Source organism: Lycorma delicatula, chromosome 3 (genome assembly GCF_047948215.1).
Source record: "Lycorma delicatula isolate Av1 chromosome 3, ASM4794821v1, whole genome shotgun sequence".
Classification (NCBI taxonomy): domain Eukaryota; kingdom Metazoa; phylum Arthropoda; class Insecta; order Hemiptera; family Fulgoridae; genus Lycorma; species Lycorma delicatula.
The window spans coordinates 203,859,938-203,877,232 of record NC_134457.1 but is presented as its reverse complement, the minus strand read 5'-3'; positions in this window follow the sequence as shown (position 1 = coordinate 203,877,232).

The window sequence follows — 17,295 nt, the reverse complement described above, 5'->3', positions numbered from 1 at the left end:
CGTGACGATTTTTATTCTATAAACTCTTTTCTATAAACGCTTTTCTATAAACTCTTTCTAGAAAAAATTTGTTTGTTGTTTTTTTAGATTTTTTTTCTTCAATCTGTTTGTTAATTTCCATTCTTCGTTTTCTCTCTCTTTCTTACTCAGGAGCTTCTTTATCCATTACAGTATATTGCCCATGAAGGTCTTTCTTACCAATGTTAAATCGTGTAGGCTGGTTATAAATAGATCGAGAAATAATTGTACGTCAATTAGTGCTACTTTAACGAAAGATTGTAGATTGTGATCTTTAATAATAATATATTCTATTAAAGGACGAATATAAATCACAATTTATTTTTGGATCAGTTATTATAGTATATTTTTTTGACTATTGTTTTGCGTATATCATTCGGTCCAACCACAAAAATTCAAGAAACCTGATACCTGATAGCCCCCTAAAATGGTAAAAGTAGAAGTATATCTGTATTTTCACCGAAGAAAAATCGGAACGGGTAAGTTAAGTAGAAAAAGTTCTAGTAATATGTTTTGTAAAGCATCTACAATCGTTTCGTTAATATTGATGAAACTAAAAGATAAAATAATATTCATGGAATCACTAATTAATTGTTGTTTTTTATACGTAAAGTTATAGTTACGTGATACCGAAATCTTCGTGTATAATTTTCTAAAACGATACCGTTTCCCAACGTTTTCATCAGATTCGTTCAACCATCTAGCCTATTTCAGTATACAAATATTTTTAGTTGATCTGAGTCTCAGCAACTTACCCGGTTGACTAATTTGAGCCTTTAACTATATGTTATATACAAACTAAACTTAATGTTATTCGTATACGTTCAGCTGTTTAAACAAAACTGAGTCACTAAAAGGCCTGCCAGACGTGATTTTTCATATTTATAAGGACTAATATAATAGTAAAAAATGGTGAACCGAATTCTTTTCTCTTTCTAAATATAAAATAACTTATCGATTTCTATTACAAGTGAAAATGAAGTAGCGTTTTCACTTATAAATAAAAATCACTTACATTGATTGCAACTTTATCGGCAATAAGTGAAAATTGATGAAATTCAGCTTTACGTTTATTGTATTATATGTAAATAAATTTAATGTAATGTAAATGTAAATAAAACTGTGGAAAAACAATAGGTTATAGAAAAGTAGCTTCTGTTTTAAATAACAGTTTATTGATTATAATACGAAACTAATTTATACAATTCCCAGTTGATTATTGTAGCCTAAAGAGTTGTTCAAATAATTCAGTATTTTAATTTTGAGTAAAATTATATTAACAAACATAGCCATGAATGGTCGCTCACATAGCTAATCGTGAATTAGGAGCAGAATTAAGCTCATTAAAGCTAGAAGCTTGGTGAAATCAGTCTAATAAGCACATTTTCTAACTAAAAAGTAAATATTGAAGACAAATTAAATAAAGCAATCTACTTACATCACACACACACAAATATATTTAGAGAGTATGATATTCACTAGATGTATTCATTCGTTAATAATGGAATGTATTCCTGGTAATCACCTATTTCTGAATAATCAGATGTTTCTAAGAATTATTATTGTATTAGATCCCTTGTCTTAATATAATATTTTTAGTTAGTCACTTTATAGAACTCACCAAATTAACATGTACGTTTAACTAATTAAATACACATTAGCAGGTACGCTAAATGGTTTAAACTATTTAAAGAAATATTAAATATTAATAATTATAATTAAAGGCATATTAATCTACATAAATAAAAATGTAAATGTTCGTTTGTTCAGAACCTTAAATCTCCGAAAGTACTTCACCGATTACTTTGAAATTTTGACACAACGTTTCATTTGAATACGCGAGTGTATACCTACTATTTACTACATCTACTACTTAGGTATACACCTACTATTTATATATCTAAGATGTCACACCTGCGACAGATAAAAACATGATTTTTTTTAAAAACAGCGCTTTCTGTTTGAAATAAAAGCAACACACGCTATACTAAATATTTTACGATTCCATTTCAACGTTTCCGATTTGTATGTCTGCTATAGATTAAAAAACTACTGGACCAATTTAGAAGAGGGGAAAAGGGAGAAAGGGAAAAATTAAAAATGTAAAAGGTAAGAAGGTAAAAAGGGATGAAGGGGAAAATGGAAAAAAGAAAAAAGGGAAAGCGGGGAAAAGAAAAAACGGGAAAAGGAAAGAGGAAAGAAGAAAAAATAAAAGTGAAAAAAGGGAAAGAGGAAGGGGGAAAAGGAAATAAGGGAAAGAGAATGTAGGAAGGAAAGAGAAAGGATGGGAAAGGGGGAAATGTGGAAAGGAAGGGAGGAAAGGGGAAAGAGGAAAAGGAATATGGTAAAATGAAAGTGGAAAAAGGAAAAGGGGAAAACGGAAAGAGAGAAAGGGAAAAGGGAAAGGTTAAATTTTGTGAAGTTCCGTAACTTTCATTTAGTTAATATTTTATTAAACTTTCAATCGAGTTCATATAATCTATATATATATATATATATATATATATATATACTTAAATCTAGCAATAGCGAAGCATTGCCGTGTCTGCTAGTTGTAAATAAAATCATTTTTAAAAAAAAATAATAAAAAATAAATAAAAAGATTTGCATTAATAATTTGAATATTAGAAAAAATAATCTGTTTTATTTATTTAATTATAATTAATATATAAATAATACAATTATTTTTTGAAAATTCAAATATTTTATAAAAATATTTATCAGTGGGTTAATTGTTCTTATTATAATATAATAAAGAAAACAGCAAAACACAGTTACAATTTAGAAATTTTAGAGACTTGCAACGACAATAAAAAGATGAATATATTAGAAAAATATTAAATTTATATATTCAAAGAAAAACATAAAATGATCAACCAACAAATTATTTTTAAAAAAACATGATTTACTCAAAAGACACAATAAAACATCAATTTGCAACAACATAATTCACATTTCAACTGATTTTATACCTCTTCCCTTAAAATTGTATTTATGTATTCATTCAGTCATATATCACATAATAATAATATTAATTACGAAGGACGATGCGAGTAGTCCGCTACAGTTAATTATTGGAACTTTAATAAATTGTTTTTATATCTGCGGTTTGGTATTTTCTTTAGTATATTATAAATATTTTATAGAATCTTTCAGAATAAAAAATTGTAATTATTAATTCCAAATATAATACAGTTATCGTAGTAGGAAGGTTTATAGAATTCTTATGGATGCAACATTTAGTTTAATATTGTTTTTCGTAAAATCAACGGTTTACAAGAAATATCAAGGAAGCCAAGTAAAGAATTTACTGAGATTAATCTAGTAATCAGTAGATGATCTTCAAGTTTTGTACGACTTTGGTACAATTTATGAACTGATAATTATAATGCATTAAAAGATATTGCTTGTAAGAAGTAATTTCATATTCGCGTAAAGTAACAGAAAATGTAAAGGATGTTCATAATGTTTTAAAGCAGAAAACACTTTACTTCTTTCTTTTTCGTGGATAGATGGACTCGTACTTTTTTTTAAATAAAAATACCTTTAGTACGTTGTCACTCTTAATCTATGAGATGAGTTTTTCAACTTATTAAGTTTTATATGTAATATTAACTTTTAAGTATATCTAAATATAATCTAATTCGATATAAACTCACAAAACTTATAATTCAAACTTCTTAACAAATTAAAAAAAAAATTATATCTTCCTCTAGAAATATAATATTAATTAAAACGTACTATGATGATAAAATATAGTATAACCGAAGTTTATGGGAAATATTTTAGTATTCTGTATGAACCATCATTAATTGTAGCGGATTCTTGGAAGTAAGTCAGGGAGATATAAATATTGCAAACTTAGATCAACTTATGTACAAAACTTTCAAATGTATTTCCAGCGACACACCTGCAAATGTTATTAGGTGGTTTTAAATAGATATCGCAACAAACATTCTTTAATCATGAAAATAAGCAACATTAAATCTGATTTACAGTTCAAGTACTAATTGTGTCAGCCTAGACACTATAAAGAACTATAAACTTCCATTATACAAATTTTTTGAAATAAAAATAATAATAAATTTTAAATTTTTTTAAATAAATTAATATTATTTTTGAAAATAATAACAATAAATTTTTTGAGAATGAATTTTTTCGAAAATAAAAGTAAAAGAATTTTTTTTTTAATATCTATAAAGTAAAATAAACGTGATTTATCTGTATGTTTATCTCTCTGTTTTTGTCTCTTTCTCTCAATGCGCGGCCGTGGAATAACATCAAGGATTTCTCCGCGCGTTAAAATAAATATTAAAAAAAATATATTCCTAGGCTTACAGGTTGAACGGCGATGATCCATTGAAGAACTGAAAGGTATAATTTAACTTTGAGTTTTGCTGCTTACGAACTCCTTTATGTAATTCACGTTCAAATCCCTATAGATTTCACCTTGCAAACAAACCAAGGTGTATTATTATTAAACTCCAGAGCAATTTATAATTTCTAAGAAAATTCATTAAAATAATGTAGTTTAAAAATTGCTTCTTGTTTAAATTACAATAATATAACAGGGAGATTCGCTATATTAATTGTTTCTGTAACCTATGGTACTGTGTAATTAATAAAAATTATAAATATATGTATATGTATATATATATACTATACGCTACGTCGTGTAGTAAAGTAAAATAGTATAGTATAGCTTAAGTGAATAAATATGATGAACTTTTTTTTACTAGATTTGATAAACATTTACTACCAAGAAACTTATTGCTGTTTCAAAGTTTTATACTAATCTGTAGTCGCTTAAAGTGGAGGGTTAAACCAGCTCTCAGGAACCGATGTAGATTTTAGTTTTCTTTTTACTTATCTTTGTTTCAATTACATTTATGAAATAATAAAAATTTGATGCTACAACTAGTAAAATTCTGGTAGTACTCTGAATGGAATAAAATTCGAAGCCCCTTTAATAAAATAATTTCTTCTTTCATTAAGCGACTAGTTTATTCGTCACCACCAAACGCTGCTTAAATAATAAATTCAAACAGCATTGTTTTTTTGTTTTTAATTACTAATAATAAACATTTCTATAACTAATTTCTGCATCAGACATTATTCTGAGGACAATTTGGTGAGTTCAGAGCGAGAAATTGAGAATATTCAATTCATAAAAAATATAAATATTATTCTAAAAAATATGTTATAGTCAAAAATAATAAACATTAAGGCTATTAGTATGACGCGACTAATGAAAGAAGAACAGAAAATGTTTTTTTTTTGTACTTTACGAAATGAAAAAGAAAAAACCTTATTGCTTTTCACGTATCAAATAAACACAATAAAAATGTCAGTGTTTATTATAAAATTATGTATGCTTCGTGACATCGTCCAAAACCAAAATTAGTTTTCTATTTCACTATGTATTAGGGGATTACAGTTAATTGTGACTTTATTAGTACGTAATGTTATGGATATGAGATTTATATAAAAGTTAACAAGTATGATTTTTTTATTTATCAAAACCGATTTTCTCCAGATATATTTAATTTAATATGTTTAGTAGCAGAGAAATAATTATGGTTAGTAAAATAATTGTGTAATATTCATATTCCTTTGTCTATTAATAATCATATATATATATATATATATATATATCATATATATATATATCATAATATATATTGTCATAATGGATTCTAAAAAATTCTTTTTTCTTAAATAATTTAAATTTAGTTTCTGTACGTTGTAATATAACTATTATTTCAGAATTTATTTGGTAGAATGCATTCAGTTTACAAAGTTACATTATATTTGGTGTCCTACATATTTGGTCAGAGTTTGATTCAAATTAACTAACTTGATAGTAATATAATACGCTAAAAATCATTCATCTCATCCTCTTAAGTAATATCTAACGGTTGTCCCGGACGTTAAGAAAAAAAAACTTCGTGACAATAGCCCATCGAGCTGGTCTAGTGGTTAACTTGTCATCGCAAATCAGCTGTTTAGGAAGTCCAGATTTCTAAGGTCAAATCCTAGTAAAATTAAGAGTTATGTAAAAAATTTTTCTATATTTTATTTTTTTATATGGAACTCTTCAAGATTGTTTGTTATCTGTTGTCTATTTCATATGTTCTATATATATATATATATATATATGTCTATATAATACATATCACATGTACTTTTTTTAAACAAAATTCTAAATTAATAACAGATTTTTACAATAGAAATGTAGTGTCACCTTTTTTGATATCAGTATCGTTTTGTTAAAAACAGTTTTATTTATATTACAGGAATTTTTGTTTTTTGAGCGGAAGAAATGATATCTGCGAGAATCTTATCGTACGGTTTACAATTTCATTGTAATTTTTTTTTATATCACTCCATTTTGTTCAATTATTCTTTTATTTTTTTTATGTATTACTGATTATTATCTTACGGATTTATTATTAAGATTTATTGACTTTCTAGAACAAAAAAATATGCATTTTTTGAATTTCTCGAACAATTTTTTTTTGTTGATATCATTTATTTCATACCATATTATTCCTTTTTTAATAAAATTAGTATAATGACCTTCAGGAATCGAAGATCCGTAATGTAATATTCCACTTATTGCTTTGTAAGTGTAACCCTCGATTTTTATCGTACCCGTGGATACACTTTTTATATTATTATTAAACGAAGTTTTTTTATTTCCCCATCAATTAGTTCAAGTAGGATGGGTAAAATGTTTATTCTACAATTTGAATTTTGTTATTTGAGAAGTAGAATTACTAAAGATGGACGAAGCAGGAGCGATATAAATTGCTGAATAGCACAAGCTAAACGAACCTTCAGTAAGAAATATAATTTGTTTACATCAAAAATTATATTAAATGTCAGGAAAAGATTTTTGAAAGTGTATGTTTGGAGTGTCACTTTATATGGAAGTGAAACTTGGACGATCGGAGTATCTGAGAAGAAAATATTAGAAGCTTATGAAATGCGGTACTATAGGAGAATGTTAAAAATCCGGTGAGTGGATAAAGTGACAAATGAGGAGGTATTGCGGCAAATAGATGAAGAAAGAAGCATTTGGAAAAATATAGTTAAAAGAAGAGACAGACTTATAGGCCACATACTAAGGCATCCTGGAATAGTCGCTTTAATATTGGAAAGACAGGTAGAAGGAAAAAATTGTGTAGGCAGGCCACGTTTGGAATATGTAAAACAAATTGTTAGGGATGTAGGATGTAGAGGGTATACTGAAATGAAACGACTAGCACTAGATAGGGAATCTTGGAGAGCTGCATCAAATGACTGAAGACAAAAAAAAAGTAGAAAAATGAAACCAAATAAAATAATGAGTTAATAAGGTGAGAACAAGAAAGAAGATAGAAAAAAAGCAGATGTAAGGAATGTATTTAAGGAAAATATAGTGATTATAGGGAGTGGTATTAAACCATCCTATAATGTAGCAGAGGAGGAAAAAAGAAAAAATGATTGTTTCTGAGGTGATTATTCAACGATTTAAATTTGATATAGCTTACACGTTTTAAAAAAATAAGTCTGTAGGAAGTATAATAATCTGAATTGGTATACCGATTTTTGTCAAGTTAGTAAGCTAAGTTTATGGGGTTAGATTAACTTCAGTTTTAATACAAGAATTGTTTTTAATATACCTTAGAAATCAGGGTTAGATACACATTAGAAATTGTTGTTATTAAGATAATAATTACTGTTATATTTTCTGCTAGTTTCTATGTTGAGTACTGCTTACCTTTCTTAGCTTCATACTTTTATCACTTGTTGACGCGTTTCGGAACCACTACATTATTACTTCTTATTGTACTGGTACTTCTAAATGTCTGTTAATGTTTGCATAGCGTTTAGTCAACGCCTATATTTGACGTCATGCAAAGAAGCCCAGGTAAGACATGACGTCAAATATAGGGAGCGGCGTTGACTAAACGCTATATAAAGATGAACAGAGGTTTAAAAAGTAGCAGTACAATAAGTTTTGACAACAGGGGTTCCGAAACGCGTCAACAAGTAATAAAAGAATGAAGCTAAGAAAGGTAAGCAGTACTACTCAACATAGAAACTATATATGAGAACTTCCTTAATATTTCATGATTTCTAAATTAATAAAAAATTATAAAGAAATAGAACGTTAGTTTGAAAGTATTATGTAGACCATTTCGGTTTCATAAAAGTCATCGAAGTACGAAAAGAAATTCTAATAAATGAACAATTTTAAAGGAAATAAAACACAACGCTTAGATGTTTGCATTTATTCTTATACAGAAATAAGAAATCAGCCCTAAATCCAAAATTTCAACATCCTACGGCTAATAGTTTTTCAGTTATGCGAGCGAGATAAATACGAGATACATACGCACATACGTTCGTACGGACAGACGTAACGACAAAAGTATACAAAATGGATTCAGGGATGTTAAAAATGGATATTTTTGTTGAAATCTGCAAACCGAAATTTTTCGCGATCACAATACTTTCTTTACTTCGTACAAGGAAGTAAAAAAGATTAAATTCAAATAATATAGTTTTGTAAATTTCAGTATGTAGAGATTAGAGAATTATTTGAAAAAAAAAAGAATATAAAGAAATGCCGTTAGAATTCTGAACATAAGAATTGAGAGGAGAGTGGAATAAATGTTACGAGAAGACCAATTTGGTTTCAGGAAAAGTATAAGGATAAGGGAAGCAATTTTAGTGCTCACGTTAATAGTAGAAGGAAGATTAAAAAAAACAAACCAACATCCTTGGCATTTATAAACCTAGAAAAGGCATTCGATAACGTAGACTGGAATAAAATAATCAGCATTTTAAAAAAATTAGGGTTCAAATAAAAAGATAGAAGAACGATTGCTAACATTGACAGGAACCAAATAGCAACAGTAATAAGGGAAGAACATAAGAAAGAAGCCATAATAAAAAAGGGAGTCCGACAAGGATGTTCCCTGTCCCCGTTACTTTTTAATATTTACATAGAACTAGCAGTTAATGATGTTAAAGAACAATTTATATCCGAAGTAACAGTACAGATCAAAAGATAAAGATGCTACGATTTGCTGATGATATAGTAATTCTAGCTGAGAGTAAAAAAATTTAGAAGGAACAATGAACGGCATGGATGAAGTTCTACGCAACAACTCCCGCATGAAAATAAACAAGGACAAAACAAAAGTAATGAAGTGTAGTAGAAATAACCAAGACAGACCACTGAATGTAAAAATAGGAAGAAAAAAGATTATGGAGGTGGAAGAATTTTGTTATTTGGGAAGTAGAATTAGTAAAGATGGACGAAGCAGGAGCGATATAAAATGCCGAATAGTAAACGAGCCTTCAGTCAGAAATATAATTTTTTTACATCAAAAATTAATTTAAATGGCAGGAAAAGATTTTTGAATGTATATGTTTGGAGCTTAGTTTTATATGGAAGTGAAACTTGGACGATGAGAGTACCTGATAAGAAAAGATTAGAAGCTTTTGAAATGCGGTGCTATAGCAGAATACTAAAAATCAGATGGGTGGATAAAGTGACAAATGAAGAGGTGCTGCGGCAAATAGATGAAGAAAGAAGCATTTGAAAAAATATAGTTAAAAGAAGAGACAGACTTATAGGCCACATATTAAGACATCCTGGAATAGTCGCTTTAGTATTGGAGGGACAGGTAGAAGGAAAAACTTGTACAGGCAGGCAAAGTTTGTAATATGTAAAACAAATTGTTAGGGATGCAGAATTTAGGGGGTATACCAAAATGAAACGACTAGTACTAGATAGGGAATCTTGGAGAGCTGCATCAAACCAGTCAAATGACTGAAGACAAAAAAATAGAAATGCTTTAAACCAGTGAAATTACAGAAAAAGTTGTCGATTAAGTAGATAAAAATATTTTGGAAAGGTAATTTTTTATAGTAGAAACTAACTTATCCATATCAATAACATAAGAAGTATTTTTGCGTTAGTAACGTAAAATATTAAATATATTAACACTTGATTATGTTTTTAATGGAAAGAACTGCGTCAATGATGATCCTTTTTTATTTATGTACAAAATATAACAACAAAGAAATTAAAACAAAAAGTTCAAAATCAAAGTAACAATAATCCAAAATTGAAAATTAAATATCGCTGAAGATAATGTTATTTTCTTTTATTAAACTAAGTGTGATTCAGAGGAAATAATAAATTGTATGAATTTTTTCTGAAAGACTATTAAGGAAGCAGGTGTAAAACAAAGGTAAAAAAGTGTGGCAAATAAAAAGTTAAGATCAAAAATACAATATATTACAGCTGGTAGAAATTTTTATTCTTTATTATGTAATAACAAAGGATGGAAGAAATAAGAAAATAAATAAAAACTTGCTTGGAAAAGTCAGGAGTTTTACTGAGGAAAAATCCAATTCACAAATAGTCTAACAAATTAAAAATGTTTAAAACTATTAAAACTACTTTTATGGAAAATGAATGGACCTTATTACAATATATTTGAACAAATTAAAAATAAATATAAATTAATAAAATAGATCGATTAATAAAGCATATGAAATCAATAAAAAATGTTAAAAATAGAGGAAATGATAAAATTGGGAGAGAAGTTGAAAGATGAATTAGTGGAAAAAGACTATTTCCGTAAAATCAGAATCAAAATTGAGATCGAAATAAATATTAAGGTATCGAGTGTTGCAATTTAGTTTGCAATAAAAATTCATTAGAGTAATATACAAGTAAAGAAAAAACTGAGTGGACATCGCATGACTTCCTTGTACGCCTATTAAATTACATATACACATTTTTTTTAAATGAAAAGTACATAAAATTTTATTTCATTAATAACTTCTGATGTCTATTATTGAATTATTATTTATTGTAAAGCATTTTTTTACAATCAGAGGTTAATAATTATTAATAAATCAATATATTTAACCTGAAAAAAGGGGAGATGAAGTCGGATTTGAACCGATGTGCCTTTCTCTTGTAAGATCCAAATATTTCAATAATTAAAATTTTATTTGACTATAACTTTGGAACCAATGAAAATAAGTACCACTTATGATATATCGTTGAAAAGCTCCCAATGAGAGCTTATTATTGCAGAAAAAGCCCAAAATCCAAAGACTTTGGATTTTGGGATTTTTTTGGTCATTTTTGGTCCAGTCAATTGCAATCAAAAGGGGAGGTGCACAACTAGATGTTACATCCAAAATTTCAACATCCTACGGCTAATAGTATTTCAGTTATGGGATCGAGATACATACGCACATACGTTCGTACATACAGACGTAACGACAAAAGTATACAAAATGGATTCAGGGATGTTAAACATGGATACTTCCGTTGAAATCTGAAAACCGAAATTTTATTTATTAATTTTCTTTCTTAAAATTGTTTAAAATGTTTGGTTTTTATTAAACAAATCTCACTCACTTGGGGAAACACATATTTTTCGTTGGACTCGATTCCGTTCATGAATTTTTAAGCTTAAAAGTTAATTTCTATAAATATTTACTCTCAAAAATTTTTTAAATACTAAATGAAAATTCTCATTTTTATTTATTTTCTTGAATTGAATCTCAATGATGATTAAAAAACAATAAATCTCGTTTTCAATTCGTATTTAAAACAATTCTATCAACTCTATTCTATTGAAAATTTAAACACAAAATTAATATTAGAAGAAACTTTTTGATTCGAAACTTAGAGAATTGTGACTGAACAAGAAGTTCTAGAAGATGAATAAAAAACCAGCGGAGGAGAGACGTATATTAGAAATTAATTATTTAAATGACTTAAAATCTAATATCTACTTATTTGTATTTATTATTATGGAGCACCCTCTCTTTTTCTGTTTGGCCTCTGGAACTACCGTAAGGTATTACTTCAGAGGATGAATGAAAATGAAATGTATGAATGTAAATGAAGTGTAATCTTGTACAGTCTCAGGTCAACCGTTGCTGAGAAGTATGGTTAATTGAGACCCAACCACCAAAGAACACCGGTATTCACAATCTAGTATTCATATCCGTATAAAAGTAACTGCCTTTACTAGGATTTGAAGCTTAGAACTCTCGACTTCAATTTCAGCTGATTTGCGATGACGAATGAACCACTAGACCGGTTATTAAGGAGACCTGTTGCATAGTATATAACATAGGCCTTTTTTTCAATTCCACTGAAATGATATTACATAAATATGATTTTGCTAGATATTATTAATTCTCTGATGTGTAACTAAAATAAATAAAATAAGAGAAAAGAAAAACTTTAAAAACCTTTTTTAAATTTAATAAAACATTTATTGAAAAATAAAAATGATGAAAGCAGCAGCAAGATAAAAAGAATAACAAGGTGTTTTCAGTGTAACGTCTATGAAATATAAAATTTATTATAACAAACGATTTTCTTTTTCTTTTGGAACTTTCAACAATATTAATTTGGTTTGTTTTGAGTTTCTAAAGTAAAATAAAGAGAACTAGAAAAAGTAAAACATTGTCGGCTACGGGGAGTAAAGTTTCAAATCTTTGAAAGTCAGATCATTCATCCGTGAGCTTAACAACAGCTTTTAACGTATTACAGCAAAAAAACTAATTTTTTTATAAAGATCATATTAAATTGTTGACAAAATATATTTCACTATATTTTAAAAACAATAGAAAGGAATGATAAAATAAATTAAAATACTATTTTAAAAACTTTTAATAGACATGTCAATTTTAGGTAGATTTCATAAGAAAATTAAAAAATATTGTAATGGGTACCATGATTCGACTTCCGGAAAATTTTGATATATCTTCGCGTTTCACATTTCCCAGACCCAAAAACTACCGTCAGTTAAAAAGTTTATATGTGTATTTCACTTTCTTGTAGAGACGATAGCTACTGTAATTTTGCGTCAATCACTTCCAAATTGATACGTAAAATATAACGACCCAAAATCTCGGTCCAGTTCATTAATAAGCAAAATCAGTTCATGGGGTTGGTAATTGGAGGGGGGGTATGTTTTTAGAAAAAACAAAATGTCGCTATTAATTTCTTATTTAAAATATCGAATTCGTTTAAAGGTGCTACTATTATTTGGATAAGGGCCTACAATCTATCTAAGTAAAGATTTTTATATCACCAACCATTGGCCCAGAGGGTGGAAAAAATGGGATTTCGAAGGCAAAAAAATCATACCTCCCTTAATAGGCACAGCATCTAATCGGTTTAAAGTGATCGTTAGTCTCTAAACATTGCCTAAAACGTTTGTCAGAAACAATTTTTGATATAAATAACGCTTACGGCAAGGTATAACCAAAACGAAAAAAAACTGAAAAAACAAAATATCGGTATAACTTTCTTATTAAGTAAGCAATTTTAGACCTCAGATTAATAGTAGAAGGAAGATTGAAGAAACCAACATACTTGCCGTTTATAGACCTAGAAAAGGCATTCGATAATGTAGACTGGAATAAAATGTTCAGCATTTTAAAAAAGTTAGGGTTCAAATACAGAGATAGAAGAACAATTGCTAACATGTACAGGAACCAAACAGCAACAGTAATAATTGAAGAACATAAGAAAGAAGCCGTAATAAGAAAGGGAGTCCGACAAGGATGTTACCTATCACCGTTACTTTTTAATCTTTACATGGATCTAGCAGTTAATGATGATAAAAAACAATTTAGATTCGGAGTAACAGTACAAGGTGAAAAGATAAAGATGCTACGATTTGGTGATGATATAGTAATTCTAGCCGAGAGTAAAAAGGATTTAGAAGAAACAATGAACGGCATAGATGAAGTCCTATGCAAGAACTATCGCGTGAAAATAAACAAGAAGAAAACAAAAGTAATGAAATGTAGTAGAAATAACAAAGATGGACCGCTGAATTTGAAAATAGGAGGAGAAAAGATTATGGAGGTAGAAGAATTTTGTTATTTGGGAAGTAGAATTACAAAAAGATGGACGAAGCAGGAGCGATATAAAATGCCGAATATTCCGAAATACAGTAACGAATAATCTCTTGGCAATAACTGTAATTAAACAAAATGTTTAAAATTTAACTGGGCATCAATGTATTTTCCTTGTATTAAATCGACGAAAAATGGCGAATAAAGTATTTAGAAACCCTTTGCATGTACAAATAGAGAAAATATTTAAACTAAATTGACCGCTGTTGATGTTTTATTCAGTTAGCACTACTATCTTTTCAATATTGTGACTTATTTTGTGAAATCCTCTCCATGAATTTGGTTTTATAAATTGAAATGTTTTAAATCATTTTTAACCAGAACTACCTTACTTGCTTTATTTTCAAAGAGCTGGAACTAACTTTTTATTTTATTATCTGTCTATATTTGTAATATTTTACAAACATTTTATAGAAACAAAACAGCCAGTACATTAAATTTCCATAGTTAAAATACATTCAACTCTACTTTTTATTTAGATGCGAATAACCATGGTCCTGAAGAATTCTCCAAAAACCTAATAGCTGTTCATTAGTTAATCAAGTTTCATCCGTCTATAATGCCAATTATTTCAACACTTTATAAAATAATGCCAGTTTTTTGTTTCAAAATTCTGCTGAATATAGTCTATTTGCTCGTGATCTTTCGAGGACATAATCAGATGTAATCTTTCTCTTATGCATTACATTTGTGGTTAAACCAGAATACCATAGATTGTCCATAATTCCTATATAATCTAGATAAGCTATTGTTAAAAAATCTCATCTTCGTTAACCAATAATTGATTTTTCCATATACAGATAAATAATGCTTCATGGAAGTATACTTTTTTAGACAACATCTGAGAAATGAATGGAATGAAGCTTATCTTAAATCTATAAATAAGATTAGTGTTCTTCGTTTCCTGTCACGTCCCTATCCTATATCCCTAATAACTACTATACAGAGTGTTTCTAAAATGGTGAGCTGGCTATTATTTTTCGGATTCTATTTGTAAAACCAAACAAAAAATATCCTTAGGAAAAATGACAATTTCTCCTTCGTTCTACCACTCTCCGCCATTTTGTTGTTTTTATATAAAAATTCATATCTCAAGTTCGGATAGACGAATAACATTAATATTTGGTAAGCCTTATGGTAATAAAATTTAAAATTATCAAAAAAATCAGGACTTCAATAACTTCACAAATTACAAAATGGCGGCCATGTTTATTTTTCAATCCGTTATATCTTCGTAAATATTAGTTTTGTTAAAATATTAAGCCTTTTATTTTCAAAAAAATGACATTTTATTTTTGAAAATCGGTTAACAAATAGTCGAGTTACGGGAGAAAATTGATGTTGTGTCATAATTATTAGATCTATTATTGTGAGAAAATTATTACTTAATTTGATACTAATTTACAATACTAGAGTCAAAAATAAATGAAAAAAATTAATATTTCATCGAACTGAACGTAATTCAACTCTACTTTTTATTAAACGTGTTGTAAATTGAAAACCAACTTCCAAAGAACACCGGTATCCACAGGCTAGTATTCAAATCCATATAAAAGTAAATGCCTTTAAAAGGACTCGAATCTTACAATTCTCGACTTCGAGAATCAGCTGATTTTGCGATGACGAGTTTAAGCACTAGACTAACCACGCTGGTTTAATTGAAACAGTAAAATTTTAGGAAAATATATTGTTTTAAAGAGTCAGAGGTTTATTATCCCTAATATTTTGATAAATTTTTAAACTGTTCCCGTCCTAGTAATAGCTCATTTAGGAAAAGAAGCTAATTTAAAAAGCGTTAATTTAACAAGCTTAAACAATAAAAAGTTAATATAACTGCTATTTTTTTTCCGGCGGGGGGGAAGAGGTGATGTATTATCTCGTATACAACAACAGAAAATTGCTTGCCTTTTAACGAAATGTTTCGAGAAAAATAGATGTAATAAATGAAAATGCCAGTCTGTAAAATACTTTAACAAAGATAAAAGTAAGTAAAATTTTTAAGGTCGGGAGCTTTTTATAAACTTTTTTTAAAGCTTAGTCAATGTGTAAAAAATATGTTCGTTGATATTATTTTTGATAAAGAGATCTCTCAAGAAATATAACACAAAGTTCAATCACAGTTGTAATTTCCACCTGCCAATGTCTTTTCTATCCCCTTAATAGATGAATTTTTTTTTTAAATCTACCTCTCTAACACATACATAAATTTACTATTTTTATATATAACTGTTCTTGAGATATAAGTTTATTAGAGTCGAGAAGTACATACTTATTCGAACATAAGTGCATACAAAAACGCACACAATTTTATAATGTACTTTTACTGTTATACTTTCCTGTTACTATGCATTACATCCAGGGATATAATGACTGTTGTACTAGATAAAGAATTCACAATCATACCTATGTATCGTAATTACTAGAATCGGCTAAAAATTAGTGATTTATAAAATTAATAAAATTTTAATATTAAAAAAAATCGTTTATTTAAAATACTGTTTCTGTTTTTCCTCAATAGATTTACTGATATTATTCTTATTTTTTTTGTTAGTTATTTTAAATAATGAAATTAAAAAAGATTAATTTAAAAATAAACTTTATAACATCTACAACTATAACTATAACTATAACTTATAACTATACATCTGTATATTTTTTATTCTGCTAAGGGATGGTTTAATGAATTTATTTCATTAACTAACGATATTTAAGGGAAATATATACCTGATATAGGTTAGGGTTAATATTCAAAAGTAAGATTTCAATTGCAATTTATGCATATATTTGGTCGTCGATCACTAGGCAATATAAAACTGAATTCGTTTCAACTATTTGCAATTAACAAGCTGATGATCAAGCATTTTAATTAAATCGTGAACAAGATAAAAAAAAAACTAAAGCGGTTTTGTTGTTACAAATGCTTTGAAGTTATTATAAGGAGATTAACTGTATGTACTAATGAAATATTTTGTTGATATTTTACATTGGCTAGTTGGCAAAGCAAAGCAGTAAACGTGTAAAATATTTGGATTGTGCAGTAGAATTATTATTATAGAGAACAGATAAACTGAATGTAAGCGTAAATAAATGAACACTACTCTCATCGCCACGTTTAAATAATTCTAGTAATATTGGCGCAACCCGACTGAACAAATCGACTAATCTCTGTGTTCTAAAAACTTATTTTTCATATTATTAACGTAATAATTTTTGTAACCTGCAAATTTATTTATATGTATAAATTGTATTTAAATCATATACTTCATAAATTATGACAATTAACTAATAAGTTATGACTAAGCGCTGACTCAT